General features: G+C 48.3%; 1 pseudogene; it reads left to right on the top strand.

The window, feature by feature from the left end:
- The first annotated feature begins 1,533 nt into the window (after positions 1-1,533).
- On the top strand, positions 1,534-5,655 carry LOC149353945 (uncharacterized; annotated as a pseudogene).
- The last annotated feature ends 7,786 nt before the right edge of the window (positions 5,656-13,441 follow it).

Here is a 13,441-nt window from a genome sequence, read left to right as displayed (position 1 = left end):
GGCTTCTCTAGCGCGCTGTCTTTCTCTCTCTCTCTCTTCTCGAGCCCTCTCTCTTTCCTGGTCCACCCATTCTCGAAGTTCGGCTCCGGTCATCCCCATCTGGAGACCGACCTCTACTAGCTCCTTTAGCTCCTTGAAGCTCATCTTTTAGACCGAACTCTACATTCAAGGCAACGAATACTTCTCCAAGGTGAACCTCACTAACCGCTTCGGAGCGGCACCTCACAATATCGCTCTGCTGCTACCACTCGTTTACGACCTCTTCGTAAACTCCTTCCGACTCTTTCTCCGTTCTCTATGCTTGCAAACACCAAACGTCCTGTCGCGGACGCCAGAATATATTGTCACCCACACTTCGCGCACTTTTAAGTGGGAAGGTCCCAGACACCCTTAGAGCGTGTGGGGGTAGCGGTCTCGGACTCGAAGGAGATGCCCTCGATTCAGCGTGGCAAACTCAGCGGAGACCAGCTACCAAGTGACAAGAGGTTTTTGGGCGTTCGGTGCCCAGCTTTCGCTGGTCGCAAGCCAGAGAATGGGTCGGAGCCAAAGGTTCACAAACAATAACAAAGTTTATACAGCAATTGAGACGATACAGAGGATTTCACAATCACTCGTACAAACACATACCAAGTGATTAACAAACAATGCAATTCGTGCAAAGTTAAACTCGATAGAGAATGCAATACAGAGAAAATATTGCACCTAAAGTGCACTAACACAAGAGAGAGAGGTAAACAAACAAAACACAATATGTTCACCGGGCACTGCGGCAGTCCGACGACCAGAGTTCCATGACGATGCCGTCCCGCAGACTGGCGACCGTTGTCTCGTTGGTCCGATGCTGGCCGAGTGGTGTTTTCCCGGGAGTCGAACGGGCGCGCTTCTCCGAAGCTTAAACGGCGGTCCGGACTGACGGATAGCGGTCAACGTCCTTCTTTATAGGCTCGCTCTCCCGTCTGTTTGTTGTTCGCGCCCGAGTAGGCGCGCACATACACGCAGCATTGGCAGTGCTGTCTCCCTTTCCTCTTCTCACCGGCCGCGCGTCCCCATTGGTCAGCGGTCGGGGGTCGCATCTCGAAGTTTCGAGCGTGTTCTTGAGTGGCGCCGACGCCGACGGGCGAGGGGGACGTGTCTTAGTGCACGCAAGGCTACGCCCTTTCCCCCCGTCAGCTGTAAAACCGACTCGTCTGTTCCAGAGAATTCGGCGTGGATGACTCATTCCTTCGGCGCACGCCATGGCGGTGGAGAGAGAGGCACGCGCTCGGCGGGGCTTTCCCTCTCTCCCGTTGGGCTCGCGCCGGCGAGACGCCGTGCGCGCGGCGGTTTTTCTTTGTTTGTTTCTAAAATGCGCCGAATTTTGTGACAGCCGCTAAGAATTGGCACTCCTGCATCTTGCGCAAGCGCCACGAAGAAGAGGAGGCAGAACAGCAGTTACAATCGCTCGTGCGCATGTGTTCCAGCTCCCTCGTTCAGCATTCGCCGATTCGAACGTGGACCCTGCGCTGAGCGTTGATTCTTCCTTGACGAGTAGCCATGCGCAGTACCTCTTTGAAGACCGCTCCGCGTGGTCCTTCCCTCGGAGCGTCTTTTATATCACAGCGCTTCGCGACTCCGCCTTGTTGGCGTAGGGGAGCCAAGCGGGGACTGGGCTCCTGCCTTCGGAGCTGCGGCTGTAACCTGGACTCTGCGAAGGGTCCACCTGAGCTGTCAACGGTTCCCGAGCCTCACCGGGGCCTAGTCGTCTCCGATCGGATCTGCGACAGCAAACGCGGGGAGCAGGGAGGTGGTGCCGGCCGGTGCTACCGAGCTGCACGTCGATGTCTACAGATGGTGCGTGTCCGGCAGAATGCCCAGCCTGACAGAGCCGTCAGCCTACCACACATCGACCACCGCGGTGCTTCGACATCAAAGGCTTCTCCGGTTAGTCATGCAAAGAAACCAGAATCAAAAATCTCTCGATCTCTCATGATATTTGGTCACGATCTCATTTTTAGCTTCGTTATTACAAATAGTACAGTCACTTAGTAAGTCTGGCCTCCGAGGCACTAGCAATAGCTTAAAGAAGTTAGCAAAATAGAATTTCGTGCAAATGGGTTCGATGGGTGGTGGTGCAATGCGAGCTGACAAACCTGTTCTAGCAGCATTGTATTAAATTTAATTATTTCATTTTCGCCCTTAGAATAATCGCCTCCAATGTCGTCTTAAAAGTTTGTTTCGTCGTAGCTATTGTGGTTATGCACGCAGTGCTTCTGGTTGGTCCTAGATTTTAAAGGCAGCAAAGTGGCTGCGTGGGTGAAGGGTGCAGGCTTGAACTCGCCTTCGCTTTTTCGTTCCGTTGCTGCATAGTATTCTGTTGGATGGATGCTCCTAGAGGGGTTGAGTGTGTGGGTGGAGCTTCTGATGGGTGCCAGTGGGGGTGAGAAAGTGCAGGTGCCGTGCTGGGTGAAGGCCAGTTACTGGTTGATACATTTCCCCGCAGCGTGGAGGATTCACACGAGTGCGCGTACGCGCGCGCGCGCACACACACACACACACACACACACACACACACACACACACACACACACACACACACACACACACACGCACACGCACACGCACACGCACACACACAAACGAGCGCCTGAGCAAGCGTTGCCCATTAAAACTTCCTTCCTGGAGGCAACTACAGTCCTTATGTTTAGAGGAATGTTGGCTGATGGTCACAGCTTTCTTGCTTTAGAACTGTCTGTCGCTCGCTTTACACGACTTTCAGCAGTTGGTGGCGCATATCTTGCGGCTACGGCAAGCCCCCAGGCCCATCGGGGGCAACTCTTCTCTTTTAATGAATTCAGTTTTTAGAGCCCGTACCGTTGTGGTGCTTTGGCGCTGGAGTTTTGGGATTTGCGCGCTTTTTAAAGCGAGAGCTCTAAGGGTCCCGTTTTGCAGAAAGCCCAATGAAAAATCCGGATTGGTCGAAAATTCCCCTACGTCACGCGTGCTTCCACGGATTTTATATTCCTTAAAAGATTAGAAAACAGGTGATTACAAAGAGGCGACCCACCATTAGAGTATAAAACGCCATTAGCATATCGAAAAGATTAGAAAACAGGTGATTACAAAGAGGCGACCCACCATTAGAGTATAAAATGCCATTAGCATATCGAATTGTGCTGTGCGATGTCAGTGCACGTTAAAGAACCCCAGGTGGTCGAAATTTCCGGAGCCCTTCACTACGGCGTCCCTCATAGCCTGAGTTCTTGTGGACGTTAACTCCTAGTAAACCAAACCAAAGAAAAGGAGTTGCGCTAAAAGAAAATTAATGTAATTAGTCAATAACTGAACCCCTAACATTTCGAATTTGCCAATGCGGCAAACTCCTAGGCCCATCGGGGCAGCTATTGTACTTGCAATGATTGTTACTTGAGAGCACGTACAGCGGCGCTGCTTGGGTGTGGCAGTTTTGTTAAGAGGGCTTTTATCTAACTCCATTAAGAACAGTGTGTCTCAAAGTGTTCCTTGTTGCAAAAACTCCACCTATTTGATTCTTTAAGGATTTACTTCTTTCCTGAAGCCAGAAGTTAAAAGCTAGCGAATCGATCTTAACCATCGCACTGCTCAAACAACACCGAAAAATCGATCAGAACTATAGATTAGATTAAGGCAATCTCAGAGTTTGTTTTCACTGTTGTATAGTACCCACGTTCTTCCAGAAAACCGCGGTTAATTTTCCCTGGTATGTCCCGTATGTTTTTGTTGAAATAGTTTTTTAGGGTGCTTCTGTGAAGGTGCCTTAGCGTCTTGAAATTATGAACGTCTTACGTGTGGTGTTGCTCACAGGCACCGTTAGCACTTACTTTGTTTATTTATGCACGGTTATGATGAGGCAGCATGAACGATGAGCGCCAGACAGTTGGGAAGGCCCTTCTAGTCAAGAGCTGTGCGCACGAACAACGACTCGTGAAACGTAGTTGTGTGAGCACGTGGCGGAAGGACGCTGTTAGCAGAAGGTAATCAGGCTTCCTCCTGTAAGTCAGAAGTCACGCTCAGCGCTGTGGTGTTCCGTCTTCCCTTGCTCCCTGTCTTAAAGTTGCGCAGTGTTGTATTCTTAGCAGTCATGAATTACCAACTTGCCCGATCAGCCACGCTCGCAGAAAGTACACGTTTTGGTATTGGGAACCAAAATCTCTGATGGACACGGAACTGCCAGTCCAACTAAAGTTACGACGTTTCGCCCGTTAAAGGCTAGCCTGGAGCACGGAGGATCCAGGTCAACCTACTCGAAATTGCGGGGCGATTCGGTGGCCCGTCTTTTTAACCCTGAATTTCTGCATGTGTGCGTAGTCTGTGCAGCAATACTTCCCTCTCCGCGAGACAACTCCTGCACTCCTATTTGTGCCCATCAAGGAGCGCTCTGATCGTCTCTCTCGGAGTGCTTGTGGGAAGAGCATGCGGCACATTTTTGGAGATCCATATCTTCCTGTCTTCAGCTTAATGTGATGCTGGATGCCGCCAACATGCATACCGATGAATAGCCGATGAGGGGTCTAGTGGTACAGCAGGAGTGAGTTGTGGAGAGTATAGAGAAAAATCACTGAGGTGCCGTTGACGTTTGAAGAGGTCCGTCAAAATGCCGTCAGAGAACAGGACTAGGAATGTGTGGAGCAGAAGAATATCAAAAGTACCAATGAAAAGTAGTGGAAAACAGTTTACAGCGCCTACCACCCTGACATTCTAAATTTTGGGCATGGACTCCTTGACATGGTTAAGAAATATTGCCGAAGAGGAGTACTTTCCAATAATTATCTGGCAGAAAAAAAGATGACTGTCAAAATTAATCAGTCATAATCGGAGAACCAATAAGTTAGGCAACAACCTATGAGAGTTCAACTCCAAAGGATGTAAAAAGCGACGGCTCCCAGTGGAGAACAGTGATTTAAAATTGATGATGAAACTCATTTGCGATATAGTGGCAGCATTAATTTTCGGTTCCTGGTGCCGGATTTACAACAAAAATCTGATCAGTTAGGGTAGGTTCTCCTGATTCTTGTTTCGAGTGTGGTAAACCTAGGCACTCCGCTGCACGTGCTACGGCCAAGGCCACAGATTAGTACCGCCCTTTTTTCTACGCTCATCATTAGGATGTCGTGCGCAGTGGAATCCGCCTAGTGCGATTAAGGCTTGTGTACCAGTTTTAATCGTTATTGTTGCCTCTAAATTTCAGTGTTAATATTTAGTTTATCGGAATATTCCTCACAAATGAAAATGTGATTGTATACGTCCTTTTCTTTCGGTGGGTAATTTGCGACTAATGTGTTCTTGGCACAAGAGTGTTGGGTAACCCGACATTGCTTTGCATTTCTCTTCGGAAATCCCTTAGTGGACGTCGTCTATGAATCTGTCTGATGCAGCCAACGGCCCAGGCTGGGCTTCCCGGCATACGTGGGCAGCGTCGTCTGTGTTCGGCTTCCCGTGTATTCCCCTACGCGGAAGGCGTTATCAGCAGGGCCGTGCACCGCCTCCCTCACCACCACCACCACAGCCAAGGTGCTGGCAGTGCTTCTGCGGGCACAGCGCAGTGGAGAGGTCCCGCGGGACTCGGCGCACGGTGATCTCGGCTGCTTTTCCCCGCCAACCTGCGTGAGTGGCATTCTGCGGGCGCCTGTACACTTCTGATAATGAGCTTAAACTTACTGTCCTGAAATTGCGAAAGGGAACACCTAACAACTGTTTCACTACTTGGCATTGTGGCGGCCCACGAGAGTCAGTCGCTTCCTAACATTTTGCTAACAGTTTCTGGAGCGCGAAACGCTTCTGCTAATTGCACCTAAGATTTCACTGGGCGGCTCCACGGATACGTAGTGTCCCGGTGTTTCGTGTATCCTATTAGTATTCTCTTTGATTGAATAGCCGATGACCAAGATTCCGAGTTCCTTCTGTCTGGCTATAAGAGCTGCAGTACATTTGGCACAGTAGTACGCAATTTAGCAAAGATGTTAACCACTTTGAGGACCGTGTTTTAATTCATATTTTTAGAAGTCGGCACTAGTAAACCAACTCAACTATATTAGAACCTCTGTGTCTTGGAGGATGCGGTTTACTTGCTTGCATGTCGCCAGTGGCTGTTTGTGTTTCGTCCTGCTTGTCGCTTTCTGGCGAGCGCTCCTGGCATTTCTTCACACCGGTCCCTTTATTACCACTGGCAGGAACTTTTTCTAAAGCTATGCGGGAAAGGGGCAGAGATAGCATGAAGCAGGATTTCCTTCTCGCACGTAATGAAGTGCGAAAAGCATGAATCATGTGGAACGCATTTCTATCCTATCCTGGGTTACATAACGTCTTATGATCTCAGCTATGCGGCATAGTGTTTACATTCATTCCCGAGTCACATGTGTCCCTGTAATGGCCTGAAGAGGGGGGGGGGGGTTATGGTAGTGCGTTGTATGCTCCCAGCTATGCAGTATGGCGTTTACATTTATTCCAGAGTCACCTGCGCCCCTTTTAGAGTCACGGGGGGGGGGGGGGGGGGTTATGGTAGTGCATTGTATGCTCCGAGCTATGAAGTATGGCGTTTACATTTATTCCAGAGTCACGTGTGCCCCTTTAAACGCCTATACAGGGGGGGGGGGGGGAGGGTACATGGTAGTGCTTTCTTTAACTACGCGAACAGTGTGTAAACGCCCAGAATATCATCGCTTGCGCTACATTTATAAAAATAAATTTATTGTGACGGATGGAATTAACGTTGCTATATCTCCAAGGGGCCGTTCGATTTTGAGGGCTGAGAAAATCCTCCAAGTTTGCTGCATCGGTATGAGTGGACCACACCTTTATGTCGTATCCTCCTCACAGACACCGTTTTGTAGCATTTTAGTGAGGGGGTCTGCAGTCAACAGTTGACATCAACTAAGAGTTGATGGTGCCCAGATTACAAAGTGAAGGTAAACGAGCTTCGGGACCAGAGGGATGGGGTATTTTGCATTCTGCGTACTCCCGAAGCGGAGTGAAAATGCGATTGGCAGTGAGTATGTGGACTGTCTCTGAGGCTTACTCCGAGGCCTGGCTTTTGTAAAGAAATAAAATATGCGGTTCTTTTCCCCTCTTAGCAGCAAACTTTACTTACAATGGAAGCAGAGTGTTGAATCGATAGAAAATGGTCGCAACCTCTGTGCCTCTAATTCACAGTACTGAATTAGGCGATGCGTATTTTGGTGCAGTGTTCAGTGTTTTGCACATAAAAAGCCTGTTGATATGTGATAACAGGATAGTTATAGCCGACAAATAGCAGTCAGGATAACTACAACTGGCCAAATAGGGGTGTTGTTTGGGTGCTTTTTTATTGGCACTTTGTGCGCTCAGGTTAGGCCCTTAGCAGAAATATATGGAGTGGAAAAAAAATGACGACAATCTCATATTACGCTCCGCTCGTTCCGCTGGCTCACGCATACCAATGATCACCATACGTGGTGTTATAATGAACTATCGCGTCACGTTGGGTGAGTGCACAGAAATTTCCGCGAAAACTTATATCACCGCATTGGCATATATCAACGTTATACGTTGTTCAAGAGTACACAATTTTGAATATTCCTTCTCTTACCCCCTTAGAGATACTTATCAAGCTGGCGGATTTATCAACACCTCACACTCTGCGATACAGACAATAATCCGAACTATTCACAAGCCTGTGCGAATCAGAAGTCCAGAAGAAGGAAGAAACGGTGTATTCTTGAGTCAGAAACCGCGGAGAACACATTCAGTCTACAACTCCGCCCTGAAAAGCATTAACCACCCACTGGAAACGTTTGAACGCTATGATGTTTAAGGTGCACGTGTCGCAAAAAAAAATGCGGCTTCGCCGTCGGCGTGGCCGGCGTCGCCAAAGAGAAGCAACCGAGGAGGCAGGTGACCTATCTAGGTTACGCAACCCAACCTTGGAACGCCATACATTCTGCCCACCGGATTGGGATAAATCCGCGCACCGTGGTCGGTGGGAGTTTAATGCTCAGTCTCGAGAGGTTGCTCGGGAAGCACAACCACAAGGCAGCCCCTGCCATCTTAAGGCAGTGGCGCCAGGTGTGGTGTGAGGACTCCTGGTGATCTATCAATGTTAAGTAGAGGATGACAAATTCGGCATATATGGGCCTTAGCTCATTAAAGCTACCGCGTCACACCCTTAGGGCTGAGCCGATGTGCCCCTCCAATTTTATGCAGCTTAATTCTGTCACACTACTGAATGCAATTTTTGTTTCTCAACTTAAACACAACCAGTCGCAAGGGGCTGCATGCATTGCATGCGCCGAAACAGGCAATCTTGAGTGGTCAGTGGTGCGCAGAAAAGCGAAATTGGTGCTGTCGTATTCATCAAGAACTTCAAACTTGAAGACATAGACCAAAGACCCGTTGTAATTATATCAGTCAGAGTTAATTTGTTGTTTACGAATGATTCGTACAATACCTCCGGTAGTGACATTATTGTAGTCCGAAAGAAAGCTTCGTCGCTTGCAAACTACTCTGCTTTCGATAATGTAAAATGGAGTACGTATCTAGCCGGGACGCCGAGCAGTCTTCACCAAGTAACCGGGGAATTGATCTGTGGCATGATGAGAGCTTGTAGATGTTGGATTTAAGATTTAAACGAGCCAAACACTTCACGAACATCTCTCATGTGACTTTCTTCCTTTTCGAATTCCTTCGTTTCGACTCGTCGCTCAATTATTATCGTTACAGCGCAAAAGGCAAGGACGAGACGACTACCCAGACGAATAGGTGTAATGTATCGTAGGCGTAGTTTGAGCTTTATCGGGTTTAGTGTCCCAGTGCGACTTAGGCTATGAGGGACACCATAGTGCAGGGCTACAGATATTTTCGACCCCCTCGGATTGGTTAACATGCTGTGACATGTCATGATACATGGGCCTGTAGCAGTTCGCCTCCATCGAATGCGAGCGCCGCGGCGAGTTTTGAGCCCGCGTCATTCGGGTTAGCAGCCGAGCGCTGCAACCATTTACGCAGCACGACAACGGCAGGCGCATTTTAAAATGTGTATAAATGCGCTTCAGCCATTCATTGTGTACTACTACTGGAGGCCAGAAACGTGTTGCCCAAGAGCTACGGCCGTGAAACAACTCAGTCTTAAAGTCGGCTTCCAAGAAACAAATTTTGCTGTCGTTGTTACCCATTTGACTTCGCCTCATGCAGTTCTCTTTTTTTTTACGCAGGTCACTCCGGCTTCCGGACCACCGAGTGCCGCCTGTGTGGTGAAGGCGCTACTCTGGAGGAATTTTTTTCGCAACTTTTCGTTTTGTGTTAAAAATACCATGTTTTAAGTGAGAATCTACTTTATTAAAAGTTACATATCTGTCTATGGGATGTCTCAAGGCTTTTAAAAGGTAACATAGCGGCATTTTGTGAACATATAGAAAACATGTTTGAATTGCAATGAGCTCACGCATTTATTCGTTGTCTTCTCTAAAGCAAGCAGCAAAATAGTTTTATGTGCTGGTAATTGAGAAAAGTCGGCTCAATTGCCTCAGTGAAATTAGATATTACTTAATTATCTAGGCGGTATAAAACAAAATCACGATTTGAATGTCGCTCTACGGGAGATCGCGAAACCCTTTTGTGGAAATAATTTTGTACAGTATTAAAATTTCGTCACTACAGCATAACAATTTGTGCAGTCCTTTGGGTCACCCCAACTAGCTACTCTTCTACACTGCCTTCGGAGTCAATTCGAGAAAAACCAGTTTTAAAACAAGAAGACAGCGAGAGCAGACAAGGAAAAACGGCAGTTTTCAGGAGCCTCCTTTAAAGCGCAGAAGCAGTTGAGTGCTAATTATCATGGGCCACTCTGCTGCAAAGAGCTGTAATGTCACACTAAACTTTGAGAATTAAGGCTTTCTGCTGCTCGCTGGTGATCTGTTCAGGCCGGCGGGTCTCGCTGCAAGGAGCGCTGTGCCGTTTGGACAGTGCTGCGTGACGTTATCGCTTAGCACGAGGGCTTTAACAAGTGATTAAGATGACTGCTTTGTAGCAGGTCCACATCGGCGCTGTGGTCAACGCGCGCGACTGGTTTTCTCTGGCAGTGACAACACAAAAGCAGAGCAGCCGCACATGCGTCACTATAGAAGGAGGGTATTAACTATGCCGCCCACATGTCTATGCAGCAAAGTCATTGAATGCGCGAGGCATCTTCACGAAATTCAATGTTGCATGACTCTTGAGCACCGTCGAGAAGAGCGCAAGTCCGCACAACTCTCGCCCATCAATAACAGGTTCAAGACACACTAGCGCCGTATTTTTCTGCCGTTTGGCTACGACCTGCGAGTATATACAACACACGCATGAGCTGCTTCCGGCGTCACAAGCCTTCGGTTCGGATAGGGGAACACTTCTCTCTGCTATTGCAGGCAGAAGGCCGCAATAGAAAAACAGGCAAACAAATGTGGGTGGCCCAACGCCAGTTCGTGCGATTGAAGACGATCGAGCGTGTGCGGCATACGAAGAACACATTCTCGTGCTCCTCCCGCCTGCCCTCCATTTCCGCCTATGTTTTGAAAGCGAAATATTCACTACGGCAACTCGGGCTTGAATCTCAGACCGTGTAAATTTAACCTTAGTAAATTTCAGCCCGCCGCGGTGGCTCAGTGCTTACGGCGCTCGCTGCTTTCCCGAAAGACGCGGGTTCGATCCCGGTCGCGGCGGCCGATTTTCGATGAACGCAAAATTCTAGAGGCCTGTGTACTGTGCGATGTCAGTGCACATTAAAGAACCCCAGGTGGTCGAAATTTCCGGAGTCCTTCATTACGGCGTCTCTCATAGGCTGAGTTGCTTTGGGACGTTAAACCCCAATAAACTAAAAAAAAAACCAAACCTTCAGTTGAGTTAGAGGTCAAACCAAGGAAAAGAGACAAAAAAAATGAATGAATATCCATAACTGAAAGTCGTACCCGCGGCTGCGCGAACAAACCTTCAAGAGCCACTCAGCGAGACCACTAGGCTATCGCCGCAGCCAACACGCGTCGTGTTAAACCGCACAACACCCTCGCGGTGTGCATTAGAGAGCGTCTTCTTCATCAGCTTCCATCTGCTCTCTACCGCGGCACTGCCTGCTCACCGTCGTCTTCTACGTAGCACAAATCCGTGCTTTTGCTCCGATTCGAATGCAGAAAATATGCTCGTCAGGCTTTCTTAAGGCTTGATTAAGTCAGGCTTTATTAAGCCTCAATTTTTTTGCGCAGCTGAAATCATCTGGCCAAACGGTCGACTGGAAAATGTGTCCTCTTTTATGATGAAATAACTTAACACTGTTTGAAATAAGCAACGAGAATTAGGTTCGCTTTGCCTTATCTGCGCACTAAAGTATGGCCAATGCCAGTTAAGAGTCGGAAATTACAGTCCGAACCTGCGAAGGGTTCCTCGAGGTGTGTTTTGAAAGCAAGCTTTACAGTCGTTGGTCTTGCAATACCTTTGAAAATTTGGATCAACGGAAATATGATTTCAAGAAGCCGTCGCGGTTCTCTCCGTGTACGGAGAAAAAAGGCAGTTTTCGTCTGTTTAGATGGATTGTAAATTAGGCTGGTGCCGTTAGCATTTGCAAATGTCTGGAACAGAGCTATTGCAGAAGTGTTGGCGTCACTCGAGACGGCATAGTAGCAAGGTAGCCAAAGCAAGACATGAAGAGAGGGAGGTGGTTTATTGACTTTAAAGGCAGAGAGGTTGCCCTTAAAAATTATTATCTGGCCTGCTACTCTGCTTTGGGGAACGGCTTGCCATAGCGCCGTTGATAAAGACGTGAACTTGCGTGCCCCAGGAAGGATCCCACGGATCTTAGAGGTGCTGAAACGTGTGTCGAAAAGCAGCGACGGCCCCTTGACGACCTCAAGGGCACGGATGGTCGGGTAAGTTCCGCCGAGCATCCCGAGCAAAAGAATGAGCGGTGTTTCATGCTATGAGGTGGAGATATTGGAGGGGGAGGCGGGAGCTGGGGGCACACGGTTGAATTCATTCTAGTTGAATCGAAGAAGTTGCATGAGTAAATCATCGAAGGAACAGGTGGGATTACTACTTCTTTTCGGAACAAAGTCGAGAGGAGCACGTGGCAGCCAACGACGGAAAACGAAATAACAATTCGTTCCAGGAGCTAGCAGCCGGAATATGCCGCACGCCAAAGACGATATCTCGAACCACCATTGTTGTCGGCACACAAGCATCGAATGTCATTTAAATAATAAAGCAAAAAGTTCTTTGAATATTTCTGTTGCCTAAGGCAGGGTAAGGGTTGAAGACACCATTCATTGTTAGAGGCAGTGGGGAGAGCTTTTCCATGCCATTTTCATAGTGCGCACGCTCGTCAGCATACGCAGGACACTCAAGCAAGATATGCTCCACAGTTTCGATCGAGCCGCAGCGGAAAGAATCCACTGCGTCGCGAGGGACTGCGTACTACTTGTGCACGCGGCTCTCCGGTTCTGCTGGCTTACCGCAGATCTGTCCTCTACGCTGCCAAGATTGGAAAGGATATGGCTGCGTCCAGCTAGTGTTCCTTAGCACAAGAGGTACCTTCACAGAACGTACTCTATATCTCATGGTTTGCGCCAATGTCGTTGAACACGCAACACCTGTGCCGTTATAGCAAATGGATAAGCAGTCTGTCTCTTGCAGCGATAGACTGCATATCCAGGACCCACATCCGTACAGCTCTTGTGCTTTGAAAGTACGGCCTTTGTTAACTGCGTATCCACGCGCCCTTTCTGAGGCTGTGCAAAAAATCAAGCCTTCACTATCGGCTAAAAATTCACCTCCATTGTCTCCGAGACAGTCGTGTTCATGGCGCTTCCTGTTTTTATCAATTAACAAAGCGTACCGGGAATGGGCGTATGAGCAAACCGACAAGCCGCCGACAACGAAAGCGAAGAGAGAGGCTCGCGGACGAAGAGGTAACGAATATTGGCACATTGATGAGCTCATCCGATATAATAAAAAAATATAACGACAGAAATACTGGACTACAGAAAATTTCTTGTAGCGACTGAGGTACATACTGCAGCTGCGAGATATTAGCTTTTTTTTTATAACAGTGGCAATCGCATCATGAAGTGTTCCTCTTGTATACCCCATCTATTTCGAAACTTTTCACGATTTGGCATACTAGCTTCTGAATACCCTTAGACGACACAGCACTGTTACCAAAGACTAGCTTACCAGACGCCCACAGTAAGCAAGAAGCTCACATTTTGGCCTGCGAAACTGTGGCAACATTAGTGGAGTAGAAAACAGAGGTACATAGCGCGTCCTTCTACTTTCAAGCGCATCATTTGTTCATTCTTTTCTGCGTGGAATGATAATAAAGCGACAAAGAGCCATCATTCACGTGCCGCTCACTTGCGACACAGAAGAGCGCTGCCGTCTGCTAAAAGCAGGGAAAGCAGGTATGAATCGGCAAATAACCATGGAAGAA

Source organism: Amblyomma mixtum, chromosome 3 (genome assembly GCF_055824585.1).
Source record: "Amblyomma mixtum isolate Tamu chromosome 3, ASM5582458v1, whole genome shotgun sequence".
NCBI lineage: Eukaryota > Metazoa > Arthropoda > Arachnida > Ixodida > Ixodidae > Amblyomma > Amblyomma mixtum.
The sequence above is the reverse complement of the archived record's forward strand: the minus strand, read 5'-3'. Positions and strand labels throughout refer to the sequence as shown.